At 43.7% G+C, this 5,796-nt stretch overlaps 1 long non-coding RNA gene across 1 annotated transcript; it reads left to right on the top strand.

The window, feature by feature from the left end:
- The first annotated feature begins 3,895 nt into the window (after nucleotides 1-3,895).
- On the top strand, nucleotides 3,896-5,450 carry LOC309516710. Its single transcript, XR_014212992.1, has 2 exons — nucleotides 3,896-3,980; nucleotides 5,060-5,450. It is a non-coding gene; the product is annotated as an uncharacterized lncRNA (long non-coding RNA).
- The last annotated feature ends 346 nt before the right edge of the window (nucleotides 5,451-5,796 follow it).

Genomic DNA, 5,796 nt, shown 5'->3' with positions numbered 1-5,796 from the left:
GCAAGGCAAGCAGAGAGGGTGAATTCCAGACCCTCCAATTTTTACGATACGATATGTTTATTGTCATTGTCCCATACAGAACAGTGGAATTGAAAACTCTGCATAATACATTCAAAACCCCCTAAAAGCTCTGAAACCCTATTTTAAAATACAATATACTCCTATAGAGACTCCTTATACGGTGGTACCTCGGGTTACAGACGCTTCAGGTTACAGGCACTTCAGGTTACAGATTCCGCTAACCCAGAAATAGTGCTTCAGGTTAAGAACTTTGCTTCAGGATAAGAACAGAAATCATGCTCTGGCAGCGCGGCGGCAGCGGGAGGCCCCATTAGTTAAAGTGGTGCTTCAGGTTAAGAACAGTTTCAGGTTAAGAATGGAGCTCCAGAACGAATTAAGTACTTAACCCGAGGTACCACTGCACTGTGTTTAAAAGGGACACGGGTGGCGCTGTGGGTTAAACCACAGAGCCTAGGACTTTTCCGATCAGAAGGTCGGTGGTTTGAATCCCCGTGACGGGGTGAGCTCCCATTGCTCGGTCCCTGCTCCTGCCGACCTAGCAGTTCGAAAGCACGTCAAAGTGTAAGTAGATAAATAGGTACCACTCTGGCGGGAAGGTAAACGGTGTTTCCATGTGCTACTCTGGTTTGCCAGAAGTGGCTTAGTCATGCTGGCCACATGACCCGGAAGCTGTACGCCGGCTCCCTCGGCCAATAAAGCGAGATGAACGCCGCAACCCCAGAGTCGGCCACGACTGGACCTAATGGTCAGAGGTCCCTTTACCTTTACTTTATACTGCGTTTACAGCCAGAATTGCATTTGGGAAGAAACTGTTTCTCAGGCGGCTAGTCCGAGTCTTTATAACCCTGTCCCTTCTTCCAGAAGGCAGAAGCTGAAAGAGATCATTTCCGGGGTGCGCACTATCCTGCGCTATCTCTGCAGCTTTCTTATGGCACCTGGAAGCATAGATTTGATCCAAGGTGGGAAGAGTGCACCCAGTTATTCTCTCCGCAGTCTTTACAACCCTGGACAGTGTTGTTTTTCCCCTGACCGTGCAAGTCCCAAACCACATACACAGACCATAAGTTAATACACTCTCCACAGTACAATGGTAAAATGCCATCAACAGGTCGAGAGATTGTTTTTCCGGAGGATTCTCAGAAAAAATAACCTCTGCTGTTCTCTCTTCATCGGGTCTTTGCTGTTTTCTCCCCAGGTTAGGTCATCTCTCAACTCCATTCCCAGAAATCGAAACACCGAGACCTGTTCCACGCACTTCCCCTCAGAAATAAGTGGCTGAATATTCAATTTACATTTCCTAAAGTCCACAATAATCTCTTTTGTTTTCTTTAAGTTAAGGAGTAAGTTGTTTTCCTGCACCACTCCCCCAGCTGCTTAACTTCTTCCTATAGGCCGCCTCCCCCTCTCCAGCCATGATTAAACCAACCACCGTTGTATTATCTGCAAACTTAATGATCTTATTACTGGGGTATTTGGGGGCACAGTCAGCTGTATGGAGCGTATATAATAGCGGGCTCAACACGCAGCCCGTATTCATGATGAGATCCGCAGAGACGTGGGAACCCAACCTGACCCTTAGGGAATGGTTTGATAGAAAATCTAATATCCACAAACACGGTGGAAGTCCCAGGTCTAATAATTTGGGCACCATTCTATGCAGAAGAATAGTATTAAATACAGAACTAAAGTCTACAAATAACAGTCTTGCATAGTTCCCTTGCTTCTCCAAATGAGTCAGGAAAGCATGTAAAGCCATTGCCACAGCATCATCCACGGATCTCTTGTACGCAAACTGGTAATTACTGGGGAATTATATATAATGAAGTGAAAAGGACGTTGAACACCCTTCAGAGGGTGGAGGTACATGGATCCACATGTGGTGGAACTGTAAAAAGATTATAGACCATTTTGGGAAATGATTTACAATGAATTCAATAAAATGTTCCCATGTTCCTTCCCTAAAAAACCCGAAGCCTTCCTGCTAGGAATTATAGGTAATGAAATCCAAAAAGAGTTTAGGAAAATGTACGTTACAGTAGCAGCCAGAATTTTAATTGCAAAAGGTTGGAAGGGAGAAACCATCTCATCCAAAGCAGACTGGCAAAACAAACTAAGAGAATATGTAGAATTAGCAAGACTATCAGCAAGGCTACGCGGTGTCACAGGGGGGAAATTTGCCAGAGAGTGGGATATATACAGAGTCCATGTAAAAGAACATTGTCTAAATAGCAATCCGTTGGCAGGTCTTGACTGAGCTTCTGTGTGTACAACTTGAAAAATCTTTAAGTAGGGTGAAAATAAAGTTAAGTGCATATTTAAGGAATTTGACTCGGAACACAATGAGAAGATCAGGGGTTACGTTAAATTGAATTTCAGAATGATATACAAAACAAGTATCAACCAAGGAATGAATGAATGTTTGTTTTTATTTTGATAACAACTTTTATTGATCATTTCTGCTGTACAGTTTTCAAAACCAATCAAGCATAAAAAAGAAAGAAAAGGATGTTCAAAATAACTTTTGTAAAAACAAACAAACACCAGAAGCTTTTCTTTGGGCAATTACAGTCAAACCTCGGTTCTCTCATACATACATCACATAAGAAGGTCTCCAACAAAAAAATGAGAGTGGCTTCTCTCCTGTCTGTTAAGGCATCTGAGAATGCTCAGCCGTCGCATGACCTGGGCAGGAATTAAGGATTATATAATATCTATTATATGACCCAATACATAAACGCCGTGAAGAAATTTTGGAGGAAATAAAGAAAAGGATGGGATGTTTCCTAGTATTGGAGGTAATGTTGTGGTGTTGGGCTGGATGAGAACTACTGTTAATTCTGATTTGTTGTTTAGTTGTGTCCGCCTCTTCGTGACCCCCTGGACCAGAGCACGCCAGGCACTCCTGTCTTCCACTGCCTCCCGCAGTTTGGTCAAACTCATGCTGGTCGCTTTGAGAACACCATCCAACCATCTTGTCCTCTGTCGTCCCGTTCTCCTTGCGCCCTCCATCTTTCCCAGCATCAGCGTCTTTTCCAGGGAGTCTTCTCTTCTCCTGAGGTGGCCAAAGTCTTGGAGCCTCAGCTTCAGGATCTGTCCTTCCAGTGAGCACTCAGGGCTGATTTCCTTCAGGATGGAGAGGTTTGATCTCCTTGCAGTCCATGGGACTCTCCAGAGTCTCCTCCAGCACCAGAATTCAAAAGCATCCATTCTTCGGCGATCAGCCTTCTTGATGGTCCAGCTCTCACTTCCATACATCACTACTGGGAAAACCAGAGCTTGATTCTTATATACAACAACAATTGGAGAATCTTCTTCTGGACCTCTTGCATTGAAAGTAAGGAATGAACCGGAGAGTCCCAGATTGAAGACCGGGGGAAATGTCGTTTAGCAGAGGGAGGAATAACTGGATATTAATCTACATTGAATATCTGACTTCCTTCTACTGCAGAGAAAATATCTGGGGTCCTTTAAGAGAGTCAAGATGGCTTTGGGATTGTTCTCTGAATGTAGTGTCTATTCCCCTCCCAGGGAATATTCCCTATTTTTCGAAGGGTTAGTTTTTTGTGGAGTGTGTGTCCTTAAAATTTGTGTAACACGCCCATAGGGGGTGCATGTTGTTAAATGCACCCCGCACCAAGCTCACAATGCTCTCACAGCCGGGAACCAACACAAGTCGGAAGCCATGTTTATCAGCTCTTTAGTTCACCTCAGAAACCCTTCTTGCCCCATAGCAGCAGTGCCGGATTTAGGTATAAGCTAAACAAGCTATAGCGTAGGGCCCCACTCTCTTGGGGGGCCTCAAAAAAAATTAAATAAAAAACCCACCTGGATGTACATTTCCAAAATATAAGATAAAAAACAAATCAAATAATATTGGGGAAATGAGAGCCCGAGAGCACCGAAAACTGGACAGCTCCTCGACTCAAAAGAAGATTAGTGGGCGGGTGAGGGCAAAACAGGTGAGAGTATAAAGCTGCCAGGAATATCTTAAGGAGAGGGGGGGTTAAAGGAGGAGAACAAGCTGCTCCAGGATTTAGAAGATTGGCATATTTTCTTACGCTTCCGGGCTTCTCAAAGATGCCGGTCAAGCGACAACTGCATCCCCACTCAAGTCAAGTTTTATTGCGGCCAAAGCCAGTGACACTAAACACCACAAGATCAGACAACAAGAAATCAGCAACAACCTCAGAAAAGAAAAAAAGGTTACACAAGGGAACTTCGCAGTGTGCCATTCGACAGAAGAGATTTACGCTTCCTAATTACTAAAGTGCAAAATTTAGCCACCTCATATGATATTGAGCTTGAGGAATCTTGCAGGAGGTATTTTCGAAGAATTTGGGGGGAGGATTCCAAACAATATTGAAGGGGTATAAATTTTGATAGAAGCGGTAAAATAAGTTGAACTCGTTCTTCACTATAAAATTCGCAAAATAGAAGAATGTGTGTGACAGATTCTACCTTATTAGACATACAAGGGCAGAGACGCGCATGCATTGGGACCCGCGTGAATTTGCCGTACAGCACTGCTGAGGGCATTGTCTCAAAGCGGGCTCTAGAGAAAGCCCATCTATAGGCTTCGTTAGTGATGTTAGTTAAGTAAGGGGCAGCTGCAAAATTAGGCCAAGCTTTTAAACATCTATACGTCTCCGGGAGTAGGGCGCCTTCTTGTTGTAATTCGATATCATAAAGTCTCCGAGTAATAATGCCTGCAGCCCCACTGCGCGCATGCGTTCCGGGGAGGGACCTGCACCGGTTGAACTTCCACCCGTCCCGCAACTTGTCAAAGAAGATCGGAAAACTGCAAATTAGGAGAAATTCTATTTTAAAAAAATAGAATCGCCATTCAGATTTTTTAAAACTCTGGTTTCCACATATGCACGGGTTTGCTTTTTGCCTAAAATGTTGCACGTCGCTTTGAGTCTCAGTGGAAAAAGGGACTGGTGTATTGAATCGACCAACTAATAATGAGAATAGCAATAATAAAATGCTGATGGATGGATTTACAGGAGGATTTTTTAAACTCTTTTTTTTTTTGCAGGAGCAAGAATGCAAATAACTGGATTTAATGTTGGGGGAATGAATATTGGGGGACTCGTCAAAAGCTGCCCCGTACATTAAAAAAGAAGATCGGAGATGGAAACCACAGGATATTCCGACAATTGAAGAATGGCAACAGAAAGTATTGGAGGATGCAGAAATAGCAAGGCTAAGTTGGAAGAATCCAATGGCAGGACGATAAGAAATTCCAACAAGAATGGTCCAACTTTATGGTATACTTACAAGAAAACTGCACATAAATAAAGACACTCGCAGGACTGAAATAAAACTCATAACGTTTATTGTGAACATTTGGTTAGACCGCAAGATGTAATGCTGTAATATAATAAGGAATGTATGTCTAAAGAATAATACAAAAAGTTATGAAGGAATTATAGATGTTTATAGTATGTATATATTGTTGCTGTTTTTGTTTGGTCGTTTAGTCATGTCCGCCTCTTCGTGACCCCCTGGACCAGAGCACGCCAGGCACTCCTGTCTTCCACTGCCTCCCACAGTTTGGTCAAACTCATGCTGGTGGCTTCGAGAACACTGTCCCACCATCTCGTCCTCCGTCCTCCCCTTCTCCTTGTGCCCTCCATCTTTCCCAACATCAGGGTCTTTTCCAGGGAGTCTTCTCTTCTCATGGGGGGGGGCAAAGTCTTGGAGCCTCAGCTTCAGGATTTGTCCTTCCAGTGAGCACTCAGGGCTGATTTCCTTCAGAATGGAGAGGTTGGA

The sequence above is a fragment of the Podarcis vaucheri genome (assembly GCF_965113315.1).
Source record: "Podarcis vaucheri genome assembly, chromosome: 13".
In the NCBI taxonomy this organism is placed as follows: Eukaryota; Metazoa; Chordata; class Lepidosauria; order Squamata; family Lacertidae; genus Podarcis; species Podarcis vaucheri.
The sequence above is the reverse complement of the archived record's forward strand: the minus strand, read 5'-3'. Positions and strand labels throughout refer to the sequence as shown.